The sequence below is a fragment of the Rattus norvegicus genome, chromosome 9, assembly GCF_036323735.1.
Source record: "Rattus norvegicus strain BN/NHsdMcwi chromosome 9, GRCr8, whole genome shotgun sequence".
Classification (NCBI taxonomy): Eukaryota; Metazoa; Chordata; class Mammalia; order Rodentia; family Muridae; genus Rattus; species Rattus norvegicus.
In genome coordinates this window covers 8652839-8669775 of record NC_086027.1, presented here as the reverse complement: position 1 = coordinate 8669775, position 16937 = coordinate 8652839, and positions in this window count along the sequence as shown.

The window sequence follows — 16937 nt, the reverse complement described above, 5'->3', positions numbered from 1 at the left end:
GGATGTTTTTTGGTTGGGACTTTTAATGACTGCTTCTATTTTTTTAAGGTTTATGGGACTGTACACATGGTAACTGGTCCTGATTTAACTTTGTTAACAAGTATCTGTGTAGAAAACTGTCCATTTCATCCAGATTTTCCAGTTTTGTTGAGTATAGCCTTTTGTAGTGGGGTTTGATAATTTTATGAATTTCCTCAGTTTCTGCTGTTATATCTCCCTTTTCATTTCTGTTTTTTTTAAACTTGGATACAAGCTCTATTCCCTCTCTTTTGTATGGCTAAAGGTTTATCTATATTGTTGATTTTCTGAAAGAACAAGTTCCTGGTTTTGTTGATTCTTTGTGTACTTTTTTTTGTTTCTACTTGGTTGATTTCAGGCATGAGTCTGATTATTTCCTACCACCTATTCCTCTTAGGAGTATTTGTTTCTTTTTGTTCTAGAGCTTTCAGGTGTGCTGTCAAGCTGTTAGTGTATGCACATTCCAATTTCTTTTTGTAGGCACTAAGAACTATGTGCTTTCCTCTTAGCACTGCTTTCATTGTGTCCCATAAGTTTGTTATGCTGTGCCTTCACTTTCATTAGATTCTAAAAAGTCTTTAACATTTCTTTATTTTTTTCTTGACATTTTAACCATTGAGTAGAGCATTGTTTAGCTTCCATGTGTATGTGAGCTTTCTGTTGTTTTTGTTGCTATTGAAGACCCGCCTCAGTCTATGGTGATCTGATAGGATGCATAGGATTATCTCAATTTACTTGTATCTGTTGAGGCTGTTTTGTGACAATTATATGGTCAATTTTGGAGAAGGTATCATAAGGTGCTGAGAAGCAGGTATATTCTCCTTTTTTAGGATGAAATGTTCTATAGATATCTGTTAAATCCATTTGCTGCATAACTTGTGTTAGTTTCATTTTCTCTCTGGTTAGTTTCTGTTTCAGTGATATATCTATTGTTGAGGGTGTTGTGTTATGGTGTGTGGTGCAAGACATGCTTTGATATTTTGTAAAGTTTCTTTTATGAATGTGGGTACCTTTTTATTTGGAGTAAAAACATTCAGAATTGAGAGTTAATCCTGGTGGATTATTCCTTTGATGAATATGAGGTTTTCTACCTAATCCTTTTTGATAACTTTTGGATTAAAGTTGATTTTATTCAGTATTAGAATGTCTACTACAGCTTGTTTCTTGTGACCATTTGCTTGGAATTTTTTCCAGCCTTTTACTCTTATGTGGTGTCTCTCTTTGTCACTAAGATATGTTTACTTTATGCAGAAAAATGCTGGTTCCTGTCTATCTATCCAGTCAGTCTATGTCTTTTCATTGGGGAATTGTGTCCATTGATGTTAAGAAATATTAAGGAATAGTGATTGTTGCTTCCAGTTATTTTTGTTGTTAGAGGTAGAATTATATTTTTTGTGGCTATTTTCTTTGGAGTTTGTTGAATGAAGATTACTCTCTTGCTTTTTCCTAGGTGTAATTTCCCTCCTTGTGTTGAGATTTTATTTTGACGTTTTTGCAAAAAAAAATCATACTCAGCTTCACTGTCCCCTCATGATCAGAAAGCAAAGCTTGTCTGATTGTGATAACAGATGGGAGTTACTCCACTATAATCTTGAAACATCATCAGGCCATAGAATCACAAACCAGAGCAGACATGGGGTTGCAATGTAGGAATGTCAACTTATAAATAAACACTGAAACATCTTAATTGATTTTGTATGACCTCAAGAATATTTTCGGGAAGATGCTAATCACCATCCCCTGACTCTGTTCAAACACAAAGGAAAGACTGCAAATTTGCCAAGAAAGAATTAAAACACAGTGTAGCTAGCTCATTTGCTCACAACCAAATTAATAATTTGGCTTCTTCTTCTAAATTGCTCATATTTTTAAAAAGTTTATTAATTCTAGTCATCCATTTGCACACCTACTTAATCAATGCAAAAGCAGAGAAGAGGATGGACTTAAAAGAAAATTTCTCCTGTGTCCACTGATTTAGCCTTCACCTGGTTCTCCCTTGAGTCAGGAGAACAGATCACAAGCTGTGCAGTTTCATTTCTACATTCTTACTATTTATCTTCCATAGAAGTTCTTCAAATGGAGATATAATAATAAACATTTCTTGAAAGACAATATGAATGTCTATGCAGGTAGATGGATGGAAACAAGAGGAAGACACATTGCAGTTCTAATGTCAATTTGTGAGCAGGCTATCTGATGTGTTTACAAGATAAAGAGAGTGGGGACTGTGTTTTATAGAGGTGTGGTGAGGTATGAGGAAAGAGGATGCCACAGCAGGCCCATGTTGCAGTATCCCTTCCCTCTGAGGGACCAGTCACTTGATGGTATAGGTACAGTATAGAATTTATTTGGGCCAAGGGGAGGAGAGTTAAGAGGGTAGTAGGGGCCTAGAAAGGGAGAGAGAGAGAGAGAGAGAGAGAGAGAGAGAGAGAGAGAGAATAGAGAAGTAGAGGAGTAGATGCTGGTCATGAGCATGTGAAGAAAGAGGGGGAAAAGGAATGAGGAGAGCAAGGACAAAGGGGAAGAGCAATACAGCAAGAGAACAAGAGAGCAAGAGAGTGAGGCGGGGGCAAGGGCTCCCTTTTATACTGTCAGGCATACATGGCTGCTGCCAGATAACTGTGGGGGTGGGGCTTAGACTGAATGCTAACATTATCATTCATTCAAAGAGGAAAAAGGCTACAATCTTTGTAATAATGTAGCTGATATGCCGCCATGACACCCTTGAACTTTAAGATTTTTTTAAATGATCTCTGTGCAATTTTTAAACTCAGCATCTAGTTCTGATACCTTTGAATCCCAGGATTAGCAAAAGCTTCAGAAGACTCTAGCTATAAACAAATACAATTAAAATGAAGGCTGACAAATTATGCAAATTTTAATGGATTCTGGTAAATGAGGGTGGGGAGATAAGTCAACCAAAAGCCAACAACTCCTGTGTAGAAAAGTTGATTTACATCAAGACAAACTTGCTAGCACAGGGATGTTGACAAGGCAGTGAGTTCTTCCAGTAAAGCAGCAGCATTATGAGTCAGCAGGATATGGGCTGTTGGCTTTTCGTCAACACTGAAACAGCTGAACCCAAATACTGACAGTTGGGCCTGTGAAGTTCTATTTTCAATGCCCAACTTTATGTTCTAGGACTGCACTGTAAAGGAGAACCCAAGATGGAGAATGATGCTTGCAGTAAACGAAACCAATATTGTATCTTTCAGATCCCCTGGACAGCTCTGAAGTGCGTATAGAGTGGAAAGGACAGAAGGCACACAGAATGATGTCAGCCCTTGATATTGGCAGGCAAATTGCTCCAAGAATGCCATGAATACTTCACTTATACTGTGAAAACTGGAAATGCTTAAATTGAAGTTTAAAAAAAAATCTGGATTACTTGAGTTACTTAATTCAACGTAATTGCTGAACAAATTATAATGTCTTGTTAAACCAATAGCAATGACTTAAACAAATCTATTCATGCTCAAGACAGATGGCTTTTCCCAAATTCTTTTTATATAAAGTTGGTTGAGTTCAAATGCAAACTCTATGGATTCAAAAAGGACTGCTGCATTTATATTTCTGCTGAGCTGGGCTTTGTTTGATAAGTGTTCCCCTTCAACAAGAACATCTGTGTCTTTCTTTTTTTTTTTTTTTTTCATTTCTCTAAGGGAGTTCTTTTTTTTTTTTTTTATTAACTTGAGTATTTCTTATATACATTTCGAGTGTTATTCCCTTTCCCGGTTTCCGGGCAAACATCCTCCTCCCCCCTCCCCTCCCTTATGTGTGTTCCTCTCCCCACCCTCCCCCCATTGCCGCCCTCCCCCCAACAGTCTAGTTCACTGGGGGTTCAGTCTTAGCAGGACCCAGAGCTTCCCCATCCACTGGTGCTCTTACTAGGATATTCATTGCTAGACCCTGTATTATAAGGGTCATGACTGTGGAAAGGGAAGCATCTTGGTTTTAAGTACTAAGGATGTGTCATTCTAAGTGAAGAAACCAGGGGTTCTGTGCTAATGGCTAATCCTTGATACTGTATACTTCAACTAAATTTTGCCAAATCCTGATCCTAGACTTTTTCGTTGTAGTTTCTCTTTCTCACTAGTACCCCAGTAAGGCACAGAAGGCAAGTTTACACCTGAGTTTATACTTAGGATGTCTCCCAGCAATGTCACAGTATGCACGGGGTCAATGTGGATGTGCATTTGCCATGACAACATACAGGAGAAACTCTACTTTATCCAATAAAGACAAAACAAATAAATAACAAACAAGCAGACAAAAAACTGAGGATATCTTAGAGAAACTTTGAAGAAATTTTTTGGTTTACAATTTCTTCTGTTTAATTCAAGCAACGAGAGAATAAAAATTGGAAGGGACCCCATCTGTGTCTTTCTACATTCAGTACCAGTAGACACTGAACAATTATCTGACCCCTCCTATGACAGATGGTACCACTAGAGGCACCCCTGATAAATCACTTGTTATACCTTTCCCAACAGTTACTGTCTTCTCATAAAGAATGATAATTATTCCTTTTATGGACCTCATTCTTATACAGGTTGCTTATATGAGAATCTGGCAACATACAGGCATCTCCTCACTCTATGTAGGTATTCATCAAATCATACTAATTGTAAGGCATGCTGAGTATGGAGGAAGGCTCTCACTTGTCCTTCACCTAGATGTATTGTAATGTATAAATTTCATATAGCTTGTTTGTATTTGAAAATGGCAAAACTTCAGGGAAAAGAATGTTGGTTAATCAGCAGGCTATTTATATTACAGTGTTCATATGTGTTTTCTCTTGATAATATAAACATATTAACCAGCAGGTTTAGAAATGACTACAGTTGAAGCAGAATCAAGAACAAGGAATTTTATTATACTGCACTGGAGAAAGCAGTCTGATGTAGGTATAATCTGTTTTCTTCAACAGGAAAACTATGAGCAGTGGCTATTTTATAAGTCCTTTTTGGAGTGCATTTGAAACTGTCTTTCAGGAAATCATGGAAAGAATCTACTTTTCTGTATCAGTAATAGATAAGTTTCCCTTATTTTGTAACTGTTTGAAAAACCTTTCTGTGCCATTTCCTTTATGTTATCAATATCTTTGTATAAAAGGAAGGAGAATGAATAACAGAGAAATGTGATTTTTTTTTTCTCTTCAAGCATACTAGGCCATTTGTGATTAGGTTAAAAACCAGCCAACTTCCCATAATGTTTAACAAAGGAACATTTAAACATTTGTCAGATTTCCATGGTCCTGAATTAGATTTAGCAGAAAAATAGATATACTATTAAATGTATGATGTCAATTAAATCTAATGTTTCTCCGCCCCCCCCCATCCACATGAACTGGCTATTAGATAACAGAGCATATTGAAATCACCTGTTACCAACATAATGCTATTAATCTGTGTCTTATAATCCATTGGTAGGGTTTTTGTTTGTTTGTTTATTGGGTTTTATTTGATTGTCTGTTTGTTTCTAATGAAAGTGGGCATCCCAGAGTTTAGGATAGTAATATCTATTTAGTTAACTATTCCCTTGATTAGGATGAAATATTCCTCTTTATCTCTTCTGATTAGCTTTAGGGTGAAGTCTATTTTGTTACAGTTTGTGAATATTGGTCCATATCGACAATAATTTTGTATTAGTAATACTCACAAATATTTGTCAGTATAGATGCTTATTTGCTTCCTGGTCCCATTTACTTGTAGTACTTTTGTTCATCCTTTATTCTAAAACAATACCTATCCTTTAAAGTTATGTTTCTTGTAGACTACAGGTAGATGAATATTCTTTCTTGAAACATTAAGTCAGCCTGTGTCTTTTGATCAGAGAACTGAGATCATTGATAGTTAAAGTTATTGAAAGGTTATTTCTTAATTTTAGATTACTGTTTATATTCTATGTGACATTTTTGCTTAATAACTATGAGTTCATATCTCTTTCCATAATCTCTCAGCTTTGCTCATACCCTTCTGGAGCTTCAATATTGAGCTTCCAATATTTTCTTTCAGTTTGGTTTGTTATATATAAATTTTTTTCATTTGTTTATATTGTGACAAGTTTTTCTTATTCTATTTATTGAAATAAGAATTTTAGCTTGGTGTATTATTATAGGCTTCCTGTTAAGGTCTTTTAGAACTTGAAATATAAGCTCTTCAGGTTTTCAAAGTTTCCACCAAAAAATAAACACTTATTCTGATGGTCTCTCATGTGACATGTAGTTTTGGGTTTTTTGTTTCTGTTTTTGTTGTTGTTTGTTTTTTCCACTTGTGCCTTTCAGTACAAGTTGTTTGTTCTGTGTACTTAGTGGGGTGTTTGTTTGTTTGATTTGTTTAAACTAAGACATACCGAGGGGGTTTTCTTTTGTGGTTTTGTTTAAGTTCAGTGTGCTTCTTTTATCTCTCTTTCCTTATTTAAGAGTTTTTGTCTATAATCTTAGCAAAGATTGGTTCTACCTCACTGACTTGGCATTTTTATATATCATCTATGCCTATAATTTGAAGGTTTGCTTTTTCATGGTGTTCCTCATTTCTTCTGTTCTCTTTCCTGTGTGTTTGTGGTGTGTGTGTTGTGTTTGTGTGTGTGTGTGTGTGTGTGTGTGTGTGTGTGTGTGTGTGTGTATCTGGGTTTAACTTTCATAATCCTTGCTTATTTTATCTAGATGCTCTACCTTATTTTTTCAGTCCTAGTATTCTATTTTCTACTTGATTCATTCTACTTATAAAGCTTCCTTTCTTTTTCTTGTTGAGTTGTTCAGTGTTTAAATTCGATCTTCATTTCAGATTGATCGCTCTTGATGGATTCTATTATCTTAATGAATTGCATTCAAAAGTGCAGCATTTCTTTAGTTTTATATTTATATTTATCTCCCTTAAACCCATAATCTCATTGAGCCATGTCTTTTCATCTTCTTTGATTGTTCCTTCAAATTATGTGTCCTAAGGTTTCATCTAGGAAATTATTATTGGCAAACATTTCTATAGTGTTGATAGCCTTTGGAGATAAGTCTCAGAATTGTCCTATCAAATTGTTTACATTCTTGAGATGAGATACAGGCATATGAACTTCTATTGTTACCTCTAAATCTGATATGAGCAGAGATGGTTGGGGCAGAAGGGAGGATGTGTGGGTGGCTTGGGTATATACCTTAGAAATGACTTGAGAGAAATGAAGTCAGGTGGGAACTGGGTACTAGCATATTGTAAATGAGGTGCCTCTGAGTCCAAACACAGTGTGTTGGAGTATATATATCTAAATGCAAAACTTGAATGTAATTTGGGAGAGGCTTTTTAGGTTATGGTTTGTCCCAGGCATGGTGGGAACTGGCAGAAGACTAAAGGTAGGTAGAGATGCACATAGAAGTGGCCAGACTAGACCAGAGAACTGGGTGTGGGACAGAAACTAGGTCTGGTGATTTGAGAAGTGTAATTGGATGGGAGAATTAGTGAAACTCACCCTGCAAAAGAATGTGGGAAATTCTGACCAGGTTTTAGAATTTTCATCATTCATATATAGAGTAATTATTATTCTAATAATTATTCACTTCATGGAAAATACAAAGGTACTGAAGGAAAAAGTTAAGAAATGCAGGGAGATTTTAAATCAAATTCAGAAGATGATTGCTTAAAATATAATCTTTACCAATATATTTGACAATTATAGATTACAAAATATTCCTTGAAAATGTATTCCCTGAACCCATAACTTACTGTTACTATTAATAAAAGAAACCCATTTACTATTCAGCTCTGTCCCGTGATTTTAAGGATAGATTATTTTAAATTGGTGCTTCCTTTCAATTTAAGTGTTAGAATCTAGGGCTTCGTTTAAGTACAGATTTGTTCTCTTTTGGGAAATAAGTACCATCCTGCATGGATTTTGAGGTCTTTATTAACTCAGTTATAATTGTATGGACTATTTTCTCAAAATCTGGTCCAAGATCATGTTGTGTAGACTGAACTTCAGAATGGTTTCTTTTGATGGGGACAGTTGTCAGTCTGTAAAAATCAGTACAGGCTTGAGGCTAAAATGAAGTTAGTGATCAGATTCTTAGCATTTTGAGCTTTATGGTTCAGACCATGTTGCTGGGAAAAAGAAAAGCAGAACTGCTAATCTCAGAGGAACCCTCAATGCACATTCTTCTGGAACATGAATTTTTTTTAGGTACTAAATCCTTATTGGGGTAGAATATTAAAAGGCCCAAGAATGCACCTTTATTTGGATTTCTGTTGGTTGAAGGTAAAGGTTAATTCATAAATTATTTGTAGCCCTATTGGTGATTAGCAGAAGTAACAGGGTCAGAATTTATAGGCTCTGATTTTAATATCTGCCTCTTGACAGTCACCAAGGATTAGAAGTAATGAGAAATAGCTTCTTTGGGTTCAGAAGAACTGATATCAGGTCTTCTTTTGGTAATGTCTAGAAAGACAGACCACAAACTGTTCCACACAGCTACAGAGAACATATAGTGGTTTACATAGAGCCAGAGAAAACCAAGAAGAGGTCTGCAGTGTGTAGGTGGGGATGAAGCTTCCACAGATTAGAGAGGCTGTACAAAATTTAGTCTAAAATGCTAATGGTTCTTGCCAAGTACCAACCTTGACTTGCCAAGGGGTTCTGAGAGACGGGGTGTCTAGGAACAGTGAAAAGAATGAGTATAAGTTGAATCATAGATCCACGCTGGCGACCTATACTCTGCTTGATACAGATTTTCCAGTCTGGTTCTCTCTTCATTCTGCTTTCCCTCTGGAAAACTCTCTGTCCATGATTTGCTTGCTTGCTATTCTAAGAGATCCCTCTGTTTACGTCCTGCTTGATTGTGCATGTTCTCCAAGAAGATCTCTTTTTTTATCCTATAAACTTCTACGGATAGCTCATTTCCTTCAGATCACAGGCCCAATCTTATTTTATATATCAATTCAGTCATTTACTCCATATTTCCTTTCGATTATCCTATACATCAGCATCCTATGAACCTCATCCCCTTAGCTCTTGGAGAGAGCAGTTACACATTTCCTTTTAACACTGCAAAAGAATTCAGAGATCTGTCTGCATTTCGTAAACACAGAGGATATTCTAGCTTGGTGGGACACTGTCCTGAAGTTACCATGTCTACCACACCTGGCCTAACCTTGCTGTGGTGCTGCTGACCTTGAACTCGGGAACCTGTCTGCCTCTGTATCTTTCTGACAAGCTGGCTTGCAGTGTAACTGTCTTTGATTCTGTGGATTCATGAATCCCCTCATAATTTATATCACACCCTTATTTTTTGCATAGTTGAGAAAAAATATATTTTCAAATTCCTAGATTTAGAGGTATTTCCTGTAACTTTAAGGACTGTCCTGAAGGTCCCAGTGGTTATTATTTTGCTGATACATAGCTCTCAATTCCTGGTCTCTTGCTGTTCCTAATTTTCATGGAATCAAGAAGGAAATTGCTCAGTAGAAAAGAGTCCTGCATTGCTAACAAGTTACACACACACACACACACACACACACACACACACACACACACACCCATAGCAGGAGACACTTGTAGAGGCTTGCACTGGGACACTGAGCCAGGGTAAATAACCTTGTCTGTCTGTCCCCACCAGGGCCACCCAAGGTCCCACAGGTTCTCAATAGAAAGGTACATGAACATAACAATAAAAGTAGGGTTTTTTTGGAATTGTCATAACAATCTTCTTCCTGAGACTAGCATTCATGGTATCAGAAAGTGCACACAGGTAAGTGCAATCCTCCCTCACCTTTCACCATGGAAACTTCACTTTGGAAAAGATAGAGACCATGGTGGAAAACTACAACCAATTAAAATGTAGAGTTATGGAGCCCAGTTCCAAAGAATATATCTGTAAACCAATGCCTTCATCTTAGGCTCAGAGTATATTTTGGAAGATTGTAAGAACTAATGAAGTAGGGAGATTGAGGGAGATTGCGTCTCCTACTAATGTCAGAAGCTACACTCAAGAACAAAAGACATACCAATGTAGACAGAGACAGCCCAGGAGGCCTCAGCACTACACACACAACTAAAGGCAACTAAGGTGTGGTGAGAGTGGGGAAAATAGTTTTCCTCAGTGAAGAACACATCAGTTTTTATCCAATACAAAATAGCCAGTCCTGAACATACATGGCATAAAGAAGAGTTACCCAATCTGTGCCAATTTCCAGAGTTAATTTGGTTAAGGTCTCCTTTAGGGTCCAATTCATTCTTTCTACTTGTCCTTAACTATGGGGATGATAAATGTAATTTCCAATCTGTCCGTATCTTTCAAGTGATTGTATTACCTAAGAGAACTGTCCTACCAGAACAGTCCATTCCTGAAGACAATGTCCTCCAACAGCTTCTTGGTTACCAGAGTGGCAGTCTCCCTGCTGGTGGGGAAGACTTCTACCCAGCCTGAAAATGTAGCTACAAGAACTCGGAAGTATTTAAGACCTGGCTTGATCTCAGTGTATCATATTTCCTAGTTTGCACCTGGCCTTTGTCCTCAAATGCTGTTTCTGGGTTCCCTTGTCCTGTATTTAGGGAAAGTACTGCCTTGTAGGCTAGGCAGTGGGAAATGACTTCATCTACTAAGGACCCCAAGTAGAAGATTTTATATTTGGCATTCCATAGAAGTTCTTTGAGTTTCCTGTGGCCCAGATAGGTATGCTGGTGAATCTGATGTACAAGCTGTTTAGCAAATTCTGAGGGAAGGATTACACAACCATCTGAGGTGTAGAGTCATCTTTCTTTTAGATAGAGTCTTTGACATTTTATTTGATCGTTTTTGTCCTCTGGGCTATAATGTGGGATTGGAGGAAGCTCTGGTAGGATTAAAGCTATCATAGCTTTAGTTATAGAAACTAACACAGCCTTCTTTGCAGCCCTGTTGACTAGCCTATTTCCTCTTGCCCTCCCATCCATGCCCCTTTGACAACCTGAACAGTGGGTGCTCGCTACTTATAACATGGCCAAGATCTTGTCCTTATTTTTGATAGAGTTTTCCTCCATTTTGAGTGGCCCCCTTTCTTTATATATGAGTCATGAACATGAGCCAAAGTGAAGGTTTATGGGCTATCCATATAGATGTTAGTAATTTTTGCCCTTTGCTAGTTTTAGGGTCTGAGTCAAGGGAAGTAATTCAGCTTTTGGAGCTGATGTCCCAGGTGGTAGGTGGTAGGGCCAAAGCCAGTGCTATAAAGTCAGAAGCTGCCACCACAGCACCTGCGTACGTAGTTTCACCCTGATGATGCTGCTCCTATCCATGTAGTAGATCATTTCCACATCCAGCCAAGGGATGTTTGTCAGGTCTGGCCTCAGGATCTAGGTATGGCTCCACATGATCAAGCTGCCACACCTAACATACAGGTCCTGGTTTGGGAGCAGAGTAGCCAGGTTTAAGATGAAGGCAGGTGGTATTTAATGTGGGGTAGGTTCAGGAGGAAGAACTGATAATGCAATGACCAGGCATTATATATCCAGCAGTCTCGGGAGGGTGCAGGCAGTGTTTCTGAGTACGCCCTCAATGGCATGATGGACGATCCATGGTGATCTTATCTGACTTCTTGTCCACTAAAGCAACAGCTGCCACAGCCACCTTTGTAAAACAGAGTCGAATTTCTTAGACAGATAGGTCACTGCCCTCTTCCAAGGATCCAGATTCTGGTTATGCCTTTGTCTCCATCTGCATACAAGAGGAAAGGCCTATAAATATCTGGCGGGGAAAGTGCTAGAACCTCAAGAAGAACTCCCTTGAACCTGTGAAAAGTTTTGTCTATCTTGGGAGTCTAATTTAAAGTATTCTCTTCCACCCTAGTGGCCTTATAGAAAGGCTTTGCAATCTCAATGAACCCTGGTACTCAAGTCTCCAGAATCCTGCTGAGCCCAGAAACTAATTTTTTTCCTCCATCTTTATTACTTTGGGTATTTTTTATTTACATTTCAATTGTGTAGGGAGCCATATTGAATTTGAGCCTGGCCGCTTTGTGACTGTATGGCCACAGTTACTCAGCCCTAAGATGACTGCCATAAAGTCTTGAGATTTTTTGACAAAAGCCTCTCCCATGAATTTACGGCACAAGAAGATAACAATCAAGGAATGTTTTCAGCCTGAACAAGACCCTTCTGTGCCTCTTGTAGGGTTTGACCCCTGCTGAGCCCTGCTGATGTATGTGGCAACCTTTTGTTCTGAGGGCACTCTCTTTTAAAATGTCCAGGTTGTCCACACCTGAAACAAGTCCTGTTTCCTCCTTTCCCCTCCATATGGCTGCAGCCATGACCTGTCCCATCACATAATTCCCATATATTTCTTTACACAATTTAATATAGTCAATCAAACTCTTATTCTTATGAGATCTAATAACCTCCTTGCACCATTTATTAGAATTCTCATACACCAATTGTTTTACTAAAGGCATAGTAGTATCAATATCTCCAAACAGCCTCCCAGCCAACTGTAATAATCTATCCGCAAATTCCTGGAAAGATTCCGAGGGTCCTTGTACTACCTTCGATAATTGTTCTCTGGCTATGTTCTTGGGCAGGGCCTTCCAAGCTCTAACTGCCGCTGTGGAAATTTGAGCATAAACGGCAAGATCATATTGAATCTGGGTTGGAAGGGCTGCATATTGTCCTGTTCCTGTCAACATTTCTAGATTTCTCTGGGGGAATCCTGCTTGTGCATTAAGTCTAGCTAGTTGCGCACACTGTTCTTGAAATTCTTCCCTCCATAATAGAAAGTCTCCCCCACTAAATACTGCCCTACATAATTGTTACCAATCTCCAGGAGTCAGAGTGGATGCAACATAGGACTCAAAAATGGCAGAAGTAAAAGGAACAAGGGGACCATAAGTGGAGACTGCCTGTTTCAGGTTTCTCAACTCCTTAAAACTCAGAGGAACATGCTGTCTGATGGATTGACCTGCATTGCTGGGGTCCGGGACCTCAACAACAGGATATGCTGTTCCTTGTCCAAGGGGAGGCTCAGGGAAAATTACCCCTCTCCTTGTAGCCTTCACAACACCACTCGAAGGAAGAAAAGGGTTCATAGGCAGGAGGAGCAGTAGCTCCCTTTCCTTTAAAGAAGGGATTTACACTAGGCGGACGAGATTCTGATCTTTCAGTGGCTCTGTGCTTATTAATCTTCCTCTTAGGCACCTCTATTTCCTCTTCTGATGTCTCTCCTTCCTCCTCCTCCTCTGAGCTAGAATCCTGATCTGAATCGGAGGTTTGTAAGGACCTACGAGAGGCATCATCTTGTACTGTTCCAAATGTTCTTTCTATCTCTGACATCTGTCCCCTTATTTTAGCACTAGTACTCAAGAGAGCATCCTTGACCAATCTCCACAAAGAAAGCGTGGCAGCAGGAATGCTCTCAGGGGCCTATCTCCGCAGCGTTCTTTCCAAATCTCTCCTAACCTGTTCCCAATCAGGAATATTAAGTCCTCCTGAATGAACAAGCCAAGGACTAGTCTTTTTTAAAGTTTTAGTAAATTCTTTAGCTGTCTTTTCCTTTACACTGATTCTCTGATGTTCAAGCAAAGCAACTATCTGATCTGCTAGTTGTGAAGTAGAACTTGCAGTTCCCATGGCGCGAAAATTTTCCTTTTCACTATTCACTCACCCAATACTTCCCTTCTCCTACGCCGGCCGGGACATCCTGTCAGTAATCCTCTCTTCTCTGACCTCCGTGGGACCTCCAGTTGTCAGCGCCTGCACCAACACTGAACTGAGAATCGGGAGAAAGCTTGTGGGATTAAAGAAACACACACACACAGGTAATTTGTGTCAAGTCAGAAGAGGAAGGGACTCCTGTAACTTTATTTACCAAAACATATACCCCAAGTACACCAGGTAGAAAATATCTTGTTGCCCTTTTAAAGAAGGAGTGAATCATTTGCATTTTTGTCATCCTTCTTGAGTTTCATGTGTTCTGTGCATCTAGGGTAATTCGAATATTTGGGCTAATATCCAATTATCAATGAGTGCATACCATGTGTGGTTTTCTGTGATTGGGTTACCTCACTCAGGAAGATATTTTCCAGTTCCATCCACATGGATAAGAATTTCATAAAGTCATTGTTTTTGATAGCTGATAGATGTACCACATTTTCTGTATCCATTCCTCTGTTGAAGGCATCTGGCTTCTTTCCAGCTTATGGCCATTATAAATAAGGCTGCTATGAACACAGTGGAACATGTGTCTTTGTTATATGTTGGGGCATCTTTTGGGTATAAGTGCAAGAGAGGTATAGCTGGGTCCTCAGGTAGTGGAATGTCCAATTTTCTGAGGAACCTCCAGACAGATTTCCAGAATGGTTGTATCAGTCTACAATAACACCAACAGTGCAGAAGTGTTGCTCTTTCTCCACATCCTCGCCAACATCTACTGTCACCTGAGTTTTTGATCTTAGCCATTCCCACTGGTGTGAGGTGAAATCTCAGGGTTGTTTTGATTTGCATTTCTCTTATGACTAAAGATGTTGAACACTTCTTTAAGTGCTTCTCAGACATTCGGCATTCCTCAGCTGTGTATTCTTTGTTTAGCTCTGAACCCCATCTTTTAATAGGCTTTTTTGTCTCCCAGCAGTATAACTGTGTCAGTTCTTTGTATATTTTGGATATAAAACATCTATCAATTGTAGGATTTGTAAAGATCTTTTCCCAATCTGTTCGATGCTGTTTTCTCCTAACAACAGTGTCCTTTGCCTTACAGAAGTTTTGCAGTTTTATGAGATAGCATTTATAGATTCTTGATCTTAGAGCATAAGCCATTGCTTTTTTGTTCAGGAAATTTTCTCCAGTGCCCATGTAATCGAGATTCTTCCCCACTTTTTCCTCTATTAGTTTGAGTGTATCTGGTTTGATATGGAGGTCCATGAACCACTTGGACTTAAGCTTTGTACAGGGTGATAATAATGGATCGATCTGCATTCTTCTACATGCTGACCTCCAATTGAACCAGCACCATTTCCTGAAAATGCTATCTTTTTTTTTTCATTGGATGGTTTTGGCTCTTTTGTCAAAAATCTAGTGACCATAGGTGTGTGGGTTCATTTCTGGGTCTTCAACTGTTTTCCACTGGTCTCTGTCTGTCTCGGTACCAATGTCATACAGTCTTTATCACTATTGCTCTGTAATACTGCTTGAGTTCAGGGATAGTGATTCCCCTGGAAGTCTTTTTTATTGTTGAGGATGGTTTTAGCTATCCTGGGTTTTTTGTTATTCAAGATGAATTTGCAAATTGTTCTGTCTAACTCTGTGAAGAATTAGGTTGGAATTTTGATGGGGATTGCATTGACTCTGTAGATCGCTTTTGGTAAAATATACATTTTTCCTATATTAATCCTGCCAATCCATGAGCATTGGAGATCTTTCCATCTTCTGAGATATTCTTCAATTTCTTTCTTCAGCGGCTTGAAGTTCTTATCACACAGATCTTTCACTTGTTGGTTAAAGTCACACTGAGGTATTTTGTATTATTTGGGACTGTTATGAAGTGTGTCATTTCGCTAATTTCTTTCTCAGCTTGTTTCTCTTTTGTTTAGAGGAAGGCTACTGATTTATTTGAGTTAATTTTATACACACCCACTTTGCTAAAGGTGTTTATTATGTTTAGTAGTTCTCTGGTGGAACTTTTGGGATCACTTAAATATACTATTATATCATCTGCAAATAGTGATATTTTGACTTCTTTCTTTCGAATATATATCACTTTGATCTCCTTATGTTGTCTGATTACTCTGGCTAGAACTTTGAGTACTATATTGAATAAGTAGGGGGAGAGTGGACAGACTTAGTACCTTATTTGAGTGGGATTGATTCAAGTTTCTCTCCATTTAGTTTAATATTAGATATTGGTTTGCTGCCTATGGCTTTTACTATGTTTAGGTATGGGACATGAATTCCTATGTTTCCCAGACTTTTATCATGAAGGGGTGTTGAATTTTGTCAAATGGTTTCTCAGCATCTAATGAAATGATCATGTGGTTTATATCTTTATGTTTGTTTATATAGTGGACTACATTGATGGTTTTCCATATATTAAACCATCCCTGCATCCCTGGAATGAAGCCTACTTGATCATGATGGATGATTGTTTTGATCTGTTCTTGGATTCGGTTTGCAAGAATTTTATTGAGTATCTTTGCAACAATATTCACAAGGGAAATTGGTCTGATGTTCTCTTTGCTTGTTGGGTCTTTGTGTGGTTTAGGTATAAGAGTAATTGTGGCTTCATAGAAGGAATTCAGTAGTGCTCCATCTGTTTCAATTTCATGGAATAGTTTAGATAATATTGGTATGAGGTCTTCTATGAAGGTCTGATAGAATTCTGCACTGAACCAATCTGGACCTCTGCTCTTTTTGTTAGGGAGACCTTTAATGAGTGCTTCTATTTCTTTAGGAGTTATGGGGTTGTTTAAATGATTTATTTGTTCCTGATTTAACTTCGGTACCTGGTATCTGTCTAGGAAATTGTCCAGTTCCTTCAGATTTTCAAGATTGTTGAATATAGGCTTTTGTAGTAGGATCTGATGATTTTTTTGAATTTCCTCTGGCTCTGTTTTTATGTCTCCCTTTTCATTTCTGATTTTGTTAATTTGGACACACTATGTGTCTACTGTTTAGTCTGGCTAAGGCTTTTTCTATCTTCTTGATTTTCTCAAACAACCAGGTTTTGGTTCTGTTGATTCTTCATATAGTCCTTTTTTGTTTCTACTTGGTTGATTTCAGATCTGAGCTTGATTATTTCCTGACTTCTACTGCTCCTGTGTGTGTTTGCTCCTTTTCGTTCTAGAGCTTCTAGGTGTGCTGTCAAGCTGCTGACATATGCTCTCTCCTTTTTCTCTCTGCAGGCACTCAGAGCTTTGAGTTTTCCTCTTAGTACATCTTTCAGTGTGTCCCATAAGTTTGGGTATGTTGTACCC